Source organism: Nanorana parkeri, unplaced genomic scaffold (genome assembly GCF_000935625.1).
Source record: "Nanorana parkeri isolate BGI_ZX_2015 unplaced genomic scaffold, ASM93562v1 scaffold1326, whole genome shotgun sequence".
NCBI classification, from domain to species: domain Eukaryota; kingdom Metazoa; phylum Chordata; class Amphibia; order Anura; family Dicroglossidae; genus Nanorana; species Nanorana parkeri.
This window is the reverse complement of record NW_017307594.1, coordinates 164,966-182,443: the sequence shown is the minus strand read 5'-3', so window position 1 is coordinate 182,443 and position 17,478 is coordinate 164,966.

The following is a 17,478-nucleotide window of genomic DNA, read 5'->3' as shown; positions in this document are numbered from 1 at the left end:
ATTTCTTAGTTGGCTACAGAGTTCGTTATTTGTTATAAGTGGGTTTCTTTAAAGCCTATCTCCATGTGACGCTCTCCCTCCTCTCACCCACCCATGCGCCAGTTATTAAAAATAACTTGTCTTCTAATGCTATTTTTTTTTTTTTTACCTGCCTCCTTCTCCCCTCCATGTCCCCCACTGCATCCAATTCTGGGAGTGACAACAGGTGATCCCGAGCTGCAGTCTATGCCCCGGTCCCCTTGTCATCACACTTTACAATGTTCCGGTGCCTCTCAAGAGCCGTCAGCCCTGGTGCAAGCAGAGCCCCGGATCATGGGAGGAGTTATGCGGGGTGCGCTACAAGACACTGGGGGTCACCATTCTATTCTATTACATACCAACCCCCTTTTGTAACCCATATTTGTTCATTACTTCAAGCACATTTGATGGGCACTATACTCCTCTGTGGGGACTCCAGGCTTGTCCTAAACCTCAAATTGAATACCCAGCTAAAAACCAGCAACCATTCCCTGGGAACAAACGGTTCAACCAAATATAGTTACATAGTATTTGAGGTTGAATAAAGACATATGTCCATCAAGTCCAACCTATTGTGTGTGTGTGTATAGGTCCTTGAGGCATCTCATTCTTAAGAGTACCTGTACTTCTGTATATTACGGTCTCTCAGGAAATCGTCCAAAAGCTTCTTGAATGATTCCACACTATTTGCTGAAATCACTGCTTGTGGCAACGAGCTCCAGACCCTAACCGCTCGAACTGAGAAGAACCCCCTTCGCCCCTTGTGTTTGAATTTTTTTTCTACCAGTTTTAGGTGGTGGCCTCTAGTCTTTGTTACGGAATTAATCTTAAAGAGTTTGTTGCTAATGCCGCTATGACTATGGAACATTTTGTACATGAAAATCATATCTCCCCCTTAATCTCCTTACTTCCAGCGTGAACATATTTAAATTTAGTAGCCGTGTCTCATAGTTCTGGTCCTCCATCCCTTTGATGAGTTTGGTTGCCCTCCGCTGGACTCCCTCCAGCTCATGGACATCCCTTCTGTGCACCGGTGCCCAAAACTGCACCGCATACTCCAGGTGAGGCCGAACCATTATTACTTAGTAGTTTATGTCTGACCAGAGCTATATCCACCCTTAGGACTATACTTATTGTTCAGTCGCTTCATAGCCTGGGTTAGGTCAATCTACTCTAACACCCAAGCTAAACTCAAATATTATGGGATTGAGTCACCCCAATCCCACCATTGCCACTCTTGTGTAGACCACATGTTCCTTCACCAACGTTCTCTCCCACTTATTTCCTCAGCAATATTCCTGTGGTCATGATCCTGTCCTTATTACCTGCAAGCTGATGCTCCATAAGCTGTCCACTTCTTCTACTACTATGAATGACTCCTTGCTATCCATAGAACAGATAAGTCACCCACCTAGAATTAAAATCTACAGTTTTCTTATATATTAAACAAGTATTCAGTCACTACCACCAGCATCTTGTGGGAAGCCTATAAGGTGTTATCAGAGGCCACATATTTTACAACACGTGTCCAAATGTATGCAACGTATCCTAAAAAACGAATTTGATCTAAACAGGCCCCAATTACTTTCAAAGCTAACCCCACATAAGCTAACAGTAAAACAGACAGTAGCCGATCAGACCCAAACCTCTGCATGACGGATCGTTCTGAGCTTTCGGCAACAAAGTGGATGCTACGCTAGTCTGCAATCTAAAGACGTTGTCCTCCAAACCTACCCCTATAGTGCTCAAAACCAGATTTAGCACCTGAATAGGCAATCCAAAGACGTTGTCCTCCAAACCTACCCCTATAGTGCTCAAAACCAGATTTAGTACCTGAATAGGCAATCCAAAAAAAATTCTGGCAGAATTTAAACATCTGTCCAAGCTGTACTTGGCACCTCGCGACAAAATACAACACTTCCTACAAGAGACCTCCTTGTCCATCCTCCCTCAAAAATACTGAGGGCTCTTGGATGCTGATATCTCTACTCTTGAGCTCCAACAGGTCATAAAAGACCTTTGGGTTGGCAAGAGACCAGGACTGGATGGGTCCTCGGCCCTATTCTACAGCTAAGCTGTTGAATATATTGTCCTCCAATCTTGGGAACTTGTCATCAAATTAAAAGGGGAGATCATTTCTCCCCATATGTGCTCATGGCCAACCTAGCAATGGTTTCCTAAATTTACCTAGGACCTGCATTCTTGGGCAAATTACCACCCTATATCCTTAATGAATAGATATTAAGTAACTCTCTAAGATCCTCACCAAGAGAATCAATAGATTCTTAGGGCAACTCGTAAAAATGGACGAGGTAAGGGTCACTCCAAACGGCAAACTGGAGACATCATCCTCCATATACTGCATCTCATTCATTCAGCTAAGACTCGTTGGCAAGAATTTATGATTTTAATACTGAATATATGAAAGGCCTTTGGCACATTCTCCTGGTCCTACTTACGGTATTTGAGGTGCTGCACCAATGGGGCTTGTTCAGTCGCTTCATAGCCTGGGTTAGGTCAATCTACTCTAACACCCAAGCTAAACTCAAATATTATGGGATTGAGTCACAGCTATTTTTTATTGGGCAGGGTTGTCCCCTATCCCTAATTCTATTGGCCCTTGAACCATTAGCTGAACATGTTCAGCAGAATCACAATATCAAAGGGATAGAAATAGCTGGTTCAGACCGCAAATTCTCACTGTTCGCAGATGATGTTCCCTTAACCCTGACCTCACCTGCCAAATTTTCTGGTAACACTTGATGACTTTGCTGCAATATGGGGATTGTGGGTGGACCAAACTAAATCATAATCTATGGACAAAACTCTTAACTATTCACACCAAGTAAACCTTGCGACGTTACTACTTCCTCGTCCTCGGTGAGCTTTGGGTATTTTTTTCCAGATCTGTGCATGTAAACCAGTGTGACACTTTGAGCTTCCTGTAATGAAGACCGGTCATTGTAACTTTCTCTCCTTGTGCAGGGTAACTGGTCTTGTATCCACCCCCTCCTGTAGTTTTCCGCAGGGAGCCTGTAGTGGGTGGGGCCTGCTGGGCACCTCCCACAGCTCTGCTCTCTACACAGGCTATGTACAACACAGTAAGGATGTCATCTCCAAATTTACTATGCGATATTGGGGTTTGCAAAGGCATTTGGAGCACACAAAGCAGATTTATATCCTTTGTGTTTGAGGAATAGTTTTGAATGGAAGTTTTTGGCCTTGAATTTCATTAATACTGGGACAATCCGTGGATGCGGGACACTGGAAGGCATACGTTTAATAACAACAAATAATATATTTTTATTGTTACTATTATTCTTATTATATACTATTCACCTCCTTTTCTATATAATGCACTGTACGCAGCTTCGCCCACAACCAAGATGGCGACTGGGCCACTTCCTTGCCGTGACGTCACGGGCCGCATCTCCCTCGCACCGCGCCTGAATGGCAAAGAAGGCACTTCCGGTGCGCGCGGGGGGGCGCAGAAGCTGCAGGTGTGAGTCCCTGACAGTTGCGACTAACCTAAGCGCGGCGGAAGCCCGGAGAGGCCAATAAGCTCCAGTGCGCGGTCTGTAAATGCCTCGTCAGGCCCAGCGCAGGGGGCGGCCGCTCCTCTCTATTGGACAGGTAACAACGTGAGGAGCCTCAGACACCTGAGTTCTGGAGGGACTATCAGTCCCAGTGTGCTGTACAGGGCTGGCGAGAGTCGGGTCATGCTGGGAGTTGTAGTGCTTCATTCAGGCCCTTGAGTTCCCTATGCACAATGCTAATGTTTAACTTATTGCAGTCAGTGTTGGTGAAATGTCAGTGTGTGGCGCCTTTAATTACTTAAAGGATCTGTCTGTCTTTGTCAAGGTAGGCCAGCTTGCTCCAGATTGAATCACTGATGTAGAATTTGACGCAGGTCACGCGCTGATTTTGCGGGGCGACATCGGGATTTGCACATCTACTAGACACCCCCTCCAAGAGCTCCGTTCACAGGAAAGCCTAAAATCCCTGCGTAAGGATCCCATGATGGCCAGACATGTAGCCAAGTGCCTAGTTCTTTGGTCACATGACCAGAATTCAGATACTTGATGGTCACTTTCAGCAGGCACCATGTGATCAAATACTGATCACGTGACTGGATGAAAAAAGTTCCAAAAATTTTTAAACAAAAAACCTGTTTTCCTATGAAATGTTAGGAAACATTTATCAGCACCCAATTTGTTTGGTAAAATATAAAAGACGGGGTCACGTCGGGTAAATTGACACCAAACATGTCAAGGTTTAAAACTGCGCGCGCCCGTTAAATTGTAAAAAACTACCATACCCAAAATTGACCGCAGGCAACGCTTTAAAAGTTTTTACCACTCATCAGTTTAGTGTTATCAGTGATTAATGGGCCGAAAATTATTGCTCACACTCCGACGTTCGTGGCGATATGTAACATGTGCGGCGTAATTGTTGTTTTCTCACGTAGGCGTACCCGACGCATATTTACATTACAAGTGCTTGGGGGCGGTGGACTTCAATTTTTTGGGGTGTTTGACCTTTTTTTTTTTTTTTTTTTACACTTAACTTTATTGCTATCACATAGGGGACTAACAAGCCCCCTATGTGATAGCCAATATACACTGACAGGTCCTCTTTATGGAGACAAGGACCCCTAATTTCACCTAGGGACCCCCAAAGAAGCTGATGAAGCAGAGATCTGCTTCACCAGCTTCTGTAGCTGGGAATGACAGCGGATCCTGGGATAACCGGCAGCAGCAACAGAAAAGTGGGGCCGCATTGTGCGTGGTTATACAAGCGATCCGCCACTCTTGTGACCCATTGGGGAGATTTCCTTTTACTTCCTGTCTGATTGCTGAAACAGGAATTGAGAGGGAATCCCTCCAATGTGAGGAAAATCACCAGAGGTCTAGTTCTACTTTGACTTGAATTTGTTCGGGTGCAGTGACTAGTTCTTGAGGGTGGTGGTCCATTTCTGTGGACAAGGGCTCTTTGAGACCTTTGCTTCGCGATTCCTGTTCGAGATCTCTTGGTAGGTGGTAGAAGAGGTCAGGTTACCAAACACTAACAAATGCGATATTTTATTTCCAACAGATTAACTGAAAAATGGATCCACCGAGTGACAACCATGAATCTCAACCACAGAGCACCAACCATTCATCAGCCATAAACAATCCATCCTTACCGCTAGGAATTGGACAACAAGCGTCCATCTTGCGAGTTGGTGGTCAGTCTTTCCTGATCTTGACTGCAGGGCAAGTAGCATCTCCACTGCAGGGTCTCAGACTCAATTTGTTACCGGTTGGTGCACCTGATGCTTCTTTATTACAGGCCGGTGGACCCCAGGCACAGCTTCTTCAACTAGGTGGTGTTCAGCCAGTTATCAGTCAAATTGATGGAAGTAAACCTCTCCTTAACCAAAGTGGAAGAGTTCCTACCAACCTTGTGCAGATCCATGGTCTTCAGCCTGCTGCTGTACAGCTTGGCCCGGGTGTTCAGCCACAAACAGTCCAGGCCAGTAAACTTAACTTTAAACCATCTCATGCCATCATACCACTTGCCACCGCAACCCAAGTTGGTGGGCTGCGGTCTTCATTGGCCCAAGGTGGACCTACAGTTCCACCACAATCTGCAGCTTTGCAGATCCCTGTTCCCAAAACTAGGGGCGAGTCTGTAGTTAAGGACATTGTTCCGTTGGTTTTAACTCCAGTTGGTGGTGCTATGCCTCCTTTAACCCAGGTTGGAAGAGCTCAACCCAACATTTCCCAGATTGGTGGCCACGTGAGTTCCTCTGTCCAGGTGGGTTCTACAACCCCACTGGAAATGGTGAAGCCTGAAACTGTACCACTGCCCATCAGCAAAATCACGGCTCATTCTTCCACAGAGAAAACATTTCATCCAGCTGTAGTTCAGAACACTGGACCAATGCCCCCCTTAAGCCACCCTGGAAGATTTAAACCCAACATTGTCCAGTTTGGTGGACATCAGCCTTCCTCTGCCCATGGGTCATGTGCCGTTCCGACGCAAACTGAATTTCCCCATGCCGAAATCAAGACGGAACCTGGGCTTGAAGATGCTGAGATCAAGCCGCTAACGATCCAAGCTAGCGGACATTATGCAGAAACGGCCAAAGTGGTTGGTTTTGCTAACCCTGCAGGTCAGTCGAGCCTATTCCATCCATCTTTGGGGAACGCTGGTGGACTTCAGTCTTCGGCTCCCCAAGAAAGTGCAAAAAATTCCACTTTAACCAAAAGGAACAAACAATCCTCGACAAAGAAGGGATCGAAAGGTCAGCAATACCTCCCTAAATATGCCGACGCTGCATGCTCGGCCTACAATCTGATAAAAGTGAAGCATGCTTCTACCAACACAACCAAGAAGAGCAAAAGCATTGGGACGCAAGCCAAAATCTCATTAAAGAGTAGAAGCCAAGCAGTTCAGTTTCCAGAGAGCAGTTATGGGGAACTTGAAGTGCAGGAGTGTTCCACACAGTCCGAGGAATCCTACTGGCCCGGGCAAGTCTGTTTTCGGGAGAGCAGTGAATCTCATCCCCATAAAGTTGTAATCGTCCGAGATCCTGAGCCAGCGAGCGTGAGTTTGTTTTTGTCTGAGACATCTCGGGGGGACAGTAATCGAGCATGGAACATGGAAGAAGTGGATAAGTTGATACACGGATCTTATGAGGTAAGTACACCAATAGAATGTCAGGCAAGTGTGAAAATCTCCATCTGAACTGTTCATTTGAGGTGATAGTTGTGTCTTCTGGGGTAGAGAGCTCACGTGGGGTTCAGTTTCCTCCATCCTCAGATTGTCCGAAATTCATAGACCAGGAAACAGCTGTGTTTAGGCTCTTGAGTAATCGAGGGGAACTCTAGGTGGCATACGGAGTTTGGACATCACAGGGGGCAGTGACCTCACATGCAATAGTAAATAGTGATGCACTGATGCTGGTTTTTCCGTATTGAGTACCGATTATAATTTTTTCGGGTACTTGCCGATATCGAATAAGTCCCAGTAAGGAAGCTGGGCGGCATGTAATGACTCTCCATTCAGCTTCCTGATAAGCCGGGCGGGGTGTAATGTTTCTCCGCCCAGCTTCCTGATTAGCCGGGAAGCTGTCTCCATGCTCTCTCGTCACCAGGTGACGCGGAGGTATGGAGCTAGCTTCCCGACCAATCAGAAAGCCGGGTGGTGAATCATTACCTGTCCTCCTGATTGGCCCTCCATGCTCCCTCGGCGCCAAGTGACTAGGAAGCAGCCGGCTGGATGGCCAGCTTCACGACCAATCGGAAAGCCAGGCGGTAAGTCATTACCCCCCCAGCTTCCTGATTGGCTAGGAAGCCTGGTTTATGCTCCCTGGGGACGAAGGAGCATGGAGATGGAAGCCAGACGGTGTGTAATGACTCGCTGTCCGGCTTCCTGGTACCGGTATCGGGAGTATTTGCGTGAGTACAAGTACTGGCCCAAATACTCGGTATCGGTGCATCCCTAGTAGTAATATTTGTAGGCTCAGAAAAATGACGTCATGGACTTCAAAATAAATCATGAGATTTGAGAAATTAGGCATACAGGCTTGTACTCCCATATCTGGTCTCTCCGTAGGAACACCCGCACTTTGATGACGTGGCGGTTTATTTCACGGAAGATGAGTGGGCGTGTTTAAACGATACAGAGAAGAAGCTCTATAAGAAGGTGATGATGGACAATTACTGGAACCTCATGGCTGTAGGTAAAGTAGTCTAATTGATGGTGAAAAAAAAAATAATACACCCCTTCAGGTTTTAGTTGATATTTCTTAAAATCAGACTCCAGGCAGACGTGCCCTCTTCAGGGAAGTGATGTCCCTTTATTGTACAGTCAGCAGTTTTGAGGTGGGCATAAGTGGAATCGCCATGTACCTTGGGGGCTCCAAGAGACTGAAAGCACCACACGGGCCCTATGGTTCAGTAGTGTTATGTTGTCCAGGTAATTGATCTGACTGCCCTGTGGGGGGGTTAGGAAGGAACCCTCCTATGTGAAGCAAAGTTGGCTATAATTGCCCCAGGAAGTTTATCTTGCCTTCCTAAACAGCTGGTGTTTGTGAGAGGCTTTACCAGATCCACCAAGGAATTTGTTCTCCTTCCGCCTAATGACTACCTCTTCTGTGATGGTTGTCTAATGAATGTTATTGTGCTTTATATACAGGGAAGATCAGTGTGACACCCCCGATGGTAGCAAAGATTGAGAGAGGAGAAGAGCCCTGCATAAGGAGCCTACAGCAGGCTGACCACAAGCAGTTCCCTGATCCCCACAGTAGAGGTCAGTAGTGGGCACTGTGCATGTCTCTGAAACGCTAATCTTGTTAAAGTAATGTTGTATAAAGCGTGGCTGCAACACTGCCGCCCACTCCGACCTCAATGATCCCACCTTTCCCTCTTACACAGCTATAATTACCGAGATCCGGGGGCAACTGCTTCGCTGTTTGTTGGCATCCTGCGCTGCAAGGCTCTCTCTCCTGGCTGTGTCCGTCTCCCGGCAGGGAGAGGTCCCATAGAAGTCGACGGAGCTGTAATGTGCAGGTGCAGCCAGCAGAGGGAGCATTGTAAAGCTGAATGTAAGCAATAGCGGAACCGTGCCAGATTTGCGGAGGGTGTTATGGTTTAGGTCAGGGGTGGGGGACGAAAAGGGTAGCTGCTCTTTGTTTTTAAAGTGCACTCATCCTTAACTATTCTTTCCGCCTCTTATTGAGCATCATCCCTGAACCTGTTAAACCTGTCACACTCTAGTGTGCAAATACCAACTTTAAAAAGAAGTCACCAGCTGACCCCAGTCTGTGTTGGCCATCAGGTCAGAAAACCATGGGGGAATCAATATATTTCAGTAACATTGTAAAAGGGTATTTCTCCTCACTTACTGTGATTTCACTGCAAGCTTCTCACAATGTGCATTAGAATCAGAGAGAGCCTGCCTCATTTCCTGGCTGGAGGACATCCAGCATCATCACCAGCCTGACTATCCCTAGCCAGACCCTTTCAGGTATTGGTTTTCAGTTCTTTCAGTCACGGTGGTTCAGCATAGACCTAGGGCGGTCTACATGGAAATACAGCCTACCTAGGAATGCCCACTCCTTCAGACTGACTCCCACCCATCAAGACATTTTGATATTTCCATTAGTCCTTCCAAGTGCTGGCCCTCTTTATGCATCCGGGAGCAGGGTTTTGTGATGTTTGCTCTGTGGATCACTGAACACTTCCCACCTATGTTAAAGAGATGAGAGGAGGAGCTGTCCTAGGTTGATCTCTATAGGTACAGTACGGTGAGTGAGCGTTGTCACCCTTGGACAGGAAGTGTGTAACTTTTCTCACAAAATGAGAAAATGAGCTTACCCACACCATCCCGCCCCCCTCTCCCTACCCCTCTGTTCATACCCTTTTAGATACCATGCCAGCCCTCCTCCTAACCCGCAGCAGCTGGTGTATGGTCCATATACTGCAGTGCAGCCCCGCATTGAGGATCTAGCATAACACTCACAAATGGCAAGCACTCATTGGTTGGCTTGGTCATGTGACCGTGCTGACCAGTGAGCGCTCGCCATTTGTGAGTGTTATGCTGGATGCTCAGTGCGGGGCTGCAATGCGGTTAATGAAATGTACATCGCCTGGCGCTTGTAGCTTAAAGATGTGGCCAGAGGGGTTGGTGCAATGGTGTAAGTCTCAGTTAATTTTCTTGCATTTTGTGGGAAAGTGGACTTGCCCTTTTAAATAGGACTAGGGCTATGCGAGTCCTTTCCTGAATTCAGAAGTGTCAGGATACAGTAGTTGTAAGATGAGCTGTCACTGTAGATTTATTGAAGCATGTTCCTCAAATTAAGCCTGGGTGCTGCTCAGATGTGAATCCGGTTTGGACCTCAAGTGTCTCAGCTCTTTAGTCTCTTCAGTATAGATGAATGAGCTGCAGGCTGGGAATTGCTAACCCATCACTTCTCATGAGTAACCAGAAAGTGTTTTAAATAGTTCCTGTTCTTTGATCAATTGCAGTTCCGTTATTGGTAACCTTTGCTGTTGTGTCTGACAGATGACCCATCAAGCCAGAATGTCTCCGATGAAATTTATAATGTTCAGAGCTTCTACGAACGCTTGAAACAGATCACCTTTCCCATCAAGCTTGCCATGTCGGGCCTGACGGTGACCAGAATAATGTCTGACCCGTCGTTTAATGAGCCGTCCCAGGCCGCCCAGGAAGAGGACCGGACCAGAGATCCCGGGCAGCAGTGTCCATTCAAGCCTTTCCTCAAGGAAAAACCAGTGATTAATGAGAACCCCTTCCGTTGCTTCAAGTGCGAGCGAGCTTTCAAGCGCTTCAGCAATCTCCTCAGCCACTTTCAAAGGGCGCACAAAAATGACAAAGACCTCACGTGTGCTGAATGCGGCAAAAAGTTCACGAAACTGAAAGCTCTCCTCCTCCATTTCATGAGGCACACAGGAGAGCGACCCTTTGCCTGTTCGGGTTGCGGAAAGACTTTCACGTCCCAGGTTTGCCTCAACAACCACTATGGGATGAACGCAAAGAAGAAGCAGTACGAGTGCACGGAATGTGGGAAGCAATTCGCTCTCAAGCACAGCCTCACCAAACACGAGAAACTTCATCAAATAGATACCCACAGCGTGTGCCTGGTCTGTGGGAAGAAGTTCTCGCACAAGGCCGGCCTTCGGCTCCATGAGCGGATCCATGGCAGTCATTACATCTGCCCCCTCTGCGGGCGATATTTCAGCCAAAGGGAGGACTGCGAGAAGCACATGTTGGACCACAATCAGACGCAACTCTTTGCCTGCACCGAATGTGGCAATGCCTTCATCTATGAAAGTCAGCTCATCGAGCACCAAAAACTTCACCATGCAGACTACACCGACTCGGCCTCTCCGGACCTGATGGTCAAGGTGGAGGAAGAAGATTGAAGAAATGTTTCATACTGAACTTTAGTTTGGGGGCTAAGCTACATCATTGGTGTTTGCTGGAAATATGTTTTCATGATATTGTAGCCGGGCCATAACCTTTAAAAGAAAATTCCGTTCTGAAGAATTTGGTAAGAGGACAACTGCCCCAAAGCTGTGCAGGTCTGCAATCAAAGTGGAACATAAGCTAAATCGTCTCTTCTAGTTTGGAATAGACTAGAGAAGGGTTGCAACTCCTGTGCCCCCTCACTTTTTTTGAATGTAAAGGGAAATCTTTAGAAAGTGAGAGGAAAACCTACCTTTTAATGTCACTAGCGATGAGTGGGGCTTGGTGTGAAAGTCAACTCTACTCCAGTCGGTTTTGGTGGATATCAATCAGGATGACCTCATAATTACTTCTAGTACACTCTATAGCCCAAAGGTTGGCAATCTCCGCACTCCAGCTGTGGTAAACCTACAAATCTGATTGTCTTGCAATGCCTCATGGGGCCTGGAGTTCCACAACAAGTTGGGTGCTGACACTGCCTATGATGTGAACTTCAAAGTCAACTCAGTAAAAGGAAATTCCCTGACAGTGAGGGGACAACACACCTCTAATGGAGGGGCTTGGAGTGAACTTCAAAGTCAACTCTACTTCAATCAGTTGTTGGTGGGCATCAATGAGGGTAACCTCATAATGACGTCTAGTACACTATATAGGCAAAGGTTGCTAGACGCCTAACCGTTAATAACATGTGGGGGCTTGGTGCAAACCCAGTTCTCTGGAGTTCACCCGAGCCCACACCAAACTGTGACTAGAACCCCACTCCTGATCCAATAAGGATAACCTCATAATGACTTCTAGTACACTACATAGACAAAGGTTGGTAGATGCCTAACCATTAATAATGTGTGGGGCTTGGTGCAAACTCAGTTCTCTGAGGTTCACCCGAGCCCACACAAAACTGACTGGAACCACTCTCCTGGTCCAATCAGTTGAATCATGGGGATTCCTTGATCCTTTTTGATGTGGAGCAGGTAATCCACAACTGCAACTGATTGGCCCAGGAGGGGGGTGTCGGCTAGTTTTGAGTGGACTTGGGCAAAGTTCCAGTGTTTTGGGTTTTCACCAAGCCACCACATGTCATTAATTTTCAGGTGTCTACTAACCTTTGGCTGTATAGTGTACTAGAGGTCATTATTAGGTCACCCTTATTGAAGGCCCAACAAGTGGTTAAAGTAGAGTTGACTTTGAAGTTCACACCAAGCCACCACACATTATCACGTAATTAACGATCAGGTGTCAACCAACCTTTTGTCTTTATACTGTACTAGAGGTCACCCTCAATGAGGCCCACTTGCAACTGATTGGAGTAGAGTTGACTTTGAAGTTAACACCAAGTTCCCCCCTATCAAAGGTGGGTTGTCCCCCAGCTTTTGGGGATTTCCTTTTTACATTTACTGAATTGGCTTTGAAGTTCACACCAAGGCCACCGCTCATCACCAGAGCAGCTGAGATTTCCTATACTCGTGTTATCGGGGACAACTGTAAACATTTTAGATTTCCTTTTACTTTCTGTCTTGTTGGTCACCTGAACAAAAAGGAAAGCTGACTATACACTGGTAGACATTCATACTTCCTACTGTCGTAGAGACTTGACGAATGTCGTTCAAAATTTGGTTTAAACATCCGATTTTGGAATGGAAAAAAAAAAAAACACATTCACTGTGAAGCTGGCCATACATGGTTAGAGATTTGTTTTCACAACGTCATTTGATTGTCTAATAGTTAATGGGGGACAAATCGACTGGTTTTTGTAAACTTTTCTCAAATGTACAACATTCTAACGGTGAATGTGGTTTCCAAAATCAAATGTTAAAAACAGATTAAACTTCAAACGATATTCTACAAGTCTCCGATGAACGGTTAGAAGCATTTCTTAAAATGGTCATCTCACTTAAAGACCCTTCTAGGCTGTTTATTTGAATGGATATTTCGAATACAGCCAACGGGTTTTGAGGGAATTAGACTCACCCCTCCCCCTTTCTTGAGGGTTTGAGCAGCAATAATAATTTGGGAATTCTGTAAAAGCTTTGTAGCCTGAATTAGTGGTGGATGAGAACTGAGTGTCAGCGTAACCCGGAGCGTAGGAAGAAGCCAGAGAGCCACACCAATGGATTTAGAGTCTGGAATTGTTTCATTGCAAGTTGAACTCCAATGTGTTTTGGGAGTCTTGTAACCCTTCATCGGGACTTTGAGCAATATTGGAGATAAAACTCGTGGGCTCAATAAACTAAACAGGCGTGAGTAGGTGGTTGAGGGTCCATCTCCGCGACGCGTTGGCTTTATCGTCATGATATAAACATTTTTGTACTCTGAACCCTCTTATGAAAGAACCTTACTCATAGCAACTTTTTTTTACCAGAACCACTGAGATGTTCAACACAGACCTCCTTTTAAAAACCCAACGGAAGTTTAAACCCATTACCAAACTGAAAATAAATAAAGGTTTGGTGAACATTGACAGCCCCCATTTCCACCCAGTGGAGGCTTCATTGTAAACTGGAAGGAAGATGGATAAACAGAGGTCACTGAGCCAAACCCACTTGTCAAAATAATCAGTAGATCCAGAGGGGTAGGCAGCTGAAGTTGCACGCAACCTCTTTTCCCATACATTTTTGCACGGTCCTTCTCTAGCCCTTCTTAAGTCTACAAAGTAGTCATGGAGCATCAACACATGGATAGGAGCAAAGGGGGACTTGAAGCCAAGAAGAACTTTACGAGGCAAAATCAAGATTTGAACAGCACTTGCTTGGTCGCGCCCTCTAGCACCTTTTAAGTCTAACTAGTAGTCACTGAGGATCAACATATGGATGGAAGGCAAAAGAGGGGAATTGGGGCTAAGCTGGACTTTCCTTGGAGAGACCTCTAAGGTTTACCTAGTGGATACTGAGCATCAACACATGGCTCAGAGCAAACGGGGAAATTGGGGCCAAACTGGACTTCCCTATGGAAACACCCTTGTGTGTGCTACCCTGTTTCCCCGAAAATAAGACCTTCCCCCGAAAATAAGACCTAGTACTATTTTTGGAAATTGCTAAAATATAAGACCTACCCCGAAAATAAGACCTAGTTGTGACCATTCCCATGGCCGGTGGTGGCATAAGGGGGAACTTGGAAGAGCCGCAGGAGAGAATCAGCGGTGCCAACGAAGCCAGCGCTAGTGGAAGGGAGGCGGCACCGGAGGGAGCAGAGCCGCATAAGCCGATGCCTCCTCTGTAGCGCCGACTCCTGTCACAGGCGGAGTGATAACAAACGCACTCCGCCTGTGAGGAATCGATAGTGAAAGCGCGCTTCGCTCATTCTGGCCAGCGGTTGGTTAGCAAATTGCTCTTGGAAAGGTACGGCACCCCTGATTGCCCTGATCACCATATTTTTGTACATGAATACATGTAGACTTTTCTACATGAATAAGTGTGGATTGTTGTCCATTAAAAAAAAAAAAAAAGACCTTCCCCCGAAAATAAGACCTAGTGCGTTTTTTTGAGCCAAAAAAAATATAAGGCAGTGTCCTATTTTCGGGGAAACACGGTAGTAAGATGTGTGTGTGTGTGTCCACAAACACACAAGGAGAGCAAGGCTAAACACTCCCCTCCCTCCTGCTCCCTGATCCTCTCTGTTTCCTTCTCCTTTCCCCAAGCTAGTAGATGAACAGCTGCCGGAGACTGCTCTGTCCCTTGGCTCCAACTCTCTCAGCTTTCCTAAACTTCGTGTCCAGTACAAGATCACAAGGGACAGAGCAGACTCCAGCAGCTGTCAATCTACTAGACTGGAGAAGAAAAGAGGGGCGAGTGTCTTGCCTGGCTGTGCCTTTGTGGAGACGCACACAGCTTACTAGCGCACACACAATGGTGGCTCCATAGGACCCTGCAACGGAAAGGAGCCACCCTAAAACAGGATCAGCACCCAGGGGGGCCAGCTGATGCAGCAGGAAGCTCAAACTTTCAAGGATCAGCGTCCATTGTAAGTCTATGGTCATTCGGACAGAAAGATCTCGGAAAGCCACAGTGGTCACCAGAACAGGAAGTGAATGGAAATCCTCCAGTGGTGACACCTGTTCCAGTCACAGTTGTCTTAAGTTGGCCATACACTGACTCTTTTCTCTTTCAGCCCTGCGGGTGGAATGAGAATTAAGCCTTAGTTCTCACATGAACGTTCTCTACCCCCCCCTGGGCTATTTTATTCTGACAGCAGTGCATGTGCAAAATAGTCCATCGGCTGCTTCTTCAACAAAAGTTCCTTGAAGAACCAACGAATGGGTTGGGGGTGTGATCCGAGGCCACACACTGCTTGAATTTCGGCCAAGTCAGCACCCCTCCGTGAAAAAATTAAATGTATGGCCAGCTTCAGAGGGATGTCCCCTCATTTTGGAGAGATTTCCTGTCATGTGTCCAGTACAGGAAGTGAAGGAAAATCTTCCCAGTGTGGACACACACAAAAAAAGTGTAACACAGATGCAAACTCTATCCAAAATGTAAAAAAAACTTTCAGCTGGAGTTCTTTCAAGATTAGCACTTAATGAAACGTTTGCCAACAAAAAAAATTCTACAGCCTCCGTTCACTTGAACTGCACTTGGCCCAGTTGGGTCACATCATTTCCTGTATGGACTTGGCCCGATATCTTGCACAATTGGGTCATGGAGAGTCCCTTACTATAGGCCGGATGACTCCTATATGAGGTCACAGTCTGGAATGGCTTCTATGTGTACACTGATATGTGTATTAATGTGCGATCTGTAGCTGCCATGTAGCTTAGCCCTTTTTTGTTTCTCGTTTCTGAAACGCCGTTCCTTACTTTTGTTATTTAGAGTTTGTTTCTAGGAAATAAATAAAAAAGGTCGGACAGGCGTTGGCGTGTCATTTATACCAGGAGCAGCTTGGAGCTATTGTGCTGTTTACCTGCTTGGGTGAATTGACATCATTGACCTTATATGGTCATTCACCAAATGTGGTCATATAAGGTCAATGATGTCACCCCGCAGACTCCACCCACTGCAGGCTGCCTGCAGAAAACTACAGGAGGGAGGCAGATACAAGACTGGGAATGAACTCTGGTTCGAACCAATCTGCTGTCTGTAAACAGATGGGTGGGATGCTGGTGACATCATTGACCTCATATGGCCATAGTTGGTCAATGTCATTGACCAAGTGTGGCCATATAAGGTCAATGATGTCATCCAGCAGGCTCCACCCGCTAGCGGCGGCCTGCAGAAAACTAGAGGGAGGCAAATACAAAACTAGGAATGAGCTCTGGTTCTTATATGGCCATAGTTGGTCAATGTCACTAAGTGAGGCCATATAAGGTCACTAATTCACCCAGCATGCTCCACCCGTTACAGACTGAACACTACAGGAATTAAGCGAATACAAGAGTAGAAATGAGCTCTGGACCCATCTGCTGCATTACCCGCCCTGTAGCTGCATGTGAGAGGCTGGTGACATCTTTGACCTTATATGACCATATTTGGTTAATGTTATTGACCAAATATGGCCATATAAGGTAAATGATGTCACCAGCCTCTCACCCCTTTCATTACATGCAGTCGTGTGGCAGGGAATGTCCCGACCGCATATGATTGAGAGTGCACGGACGCCCAACTATTGGGTTTATATGAGCTTTGGGTTCGCTATCTTGAAAGGCTACAGCCGCGTAAAAAAATCTTCATGCCCAACACTTCTGGGAGCGTGAATAAAATATCCCAACAAATTTACACCCCCATGCGAGATTGTTACAAAATATTCCTAAAGGAAATTTTATAAGAAGGAAGAGATATTTCTCCACTTTGGAGGATTTCTGTGGACAATCTACCAGATTAACAAGAGAGTTAAAGGAAAAGGCTGCAAAAATAGACATATGGAAACTATAATTAATGGTGGAATGAAATTGGGTTGGTAAGAGTTTATTGAAGCTGTGAGAGGGACCCAGCAAGCCCCACCCACAACAGGCTGCTTGCAAAAACTACAGGAGGGGGGCAGAGACAATACTAAACTTTGATTCGGCTGCATTCTCCGCCTTGCAGCTGCACACAAACGAAGAGGTGTGGTGCTGGTGACGTCATTGACCTTATATGGCCATATAAGATTAATGTTATTGACCAAATGTGGCCATATAAGGGCAATGATGTCACCATCATCCCATTGTTTACGTGCAGCTGCAGGGCGGGGAATGCCCAGTTCCTATACAAGACCAGTTACTCTGCACAAGGAGAGTGCCAGTGACCTGGTCTGTATTGCAGGAAGCTGCTGCACGGAGACATTTTAAAGGCTAGTTCCGCCTATCTAACCACCATATACCCAAATTTAGGGGGTAACATGGTCACAGTCTGCAGCCCCCCCAAAAAAAACACCCACTGGGTTAATCTCTCTTCTTATATCTTATATATTTTTTTTTTTATTCTGTGTGGATCCACCTAGATCTGTGCATGGAAGACTACAAGTCCAATCTGCCACCATGGCAGAAGGACTGGTAGATCTCACAGGCGCACAAGT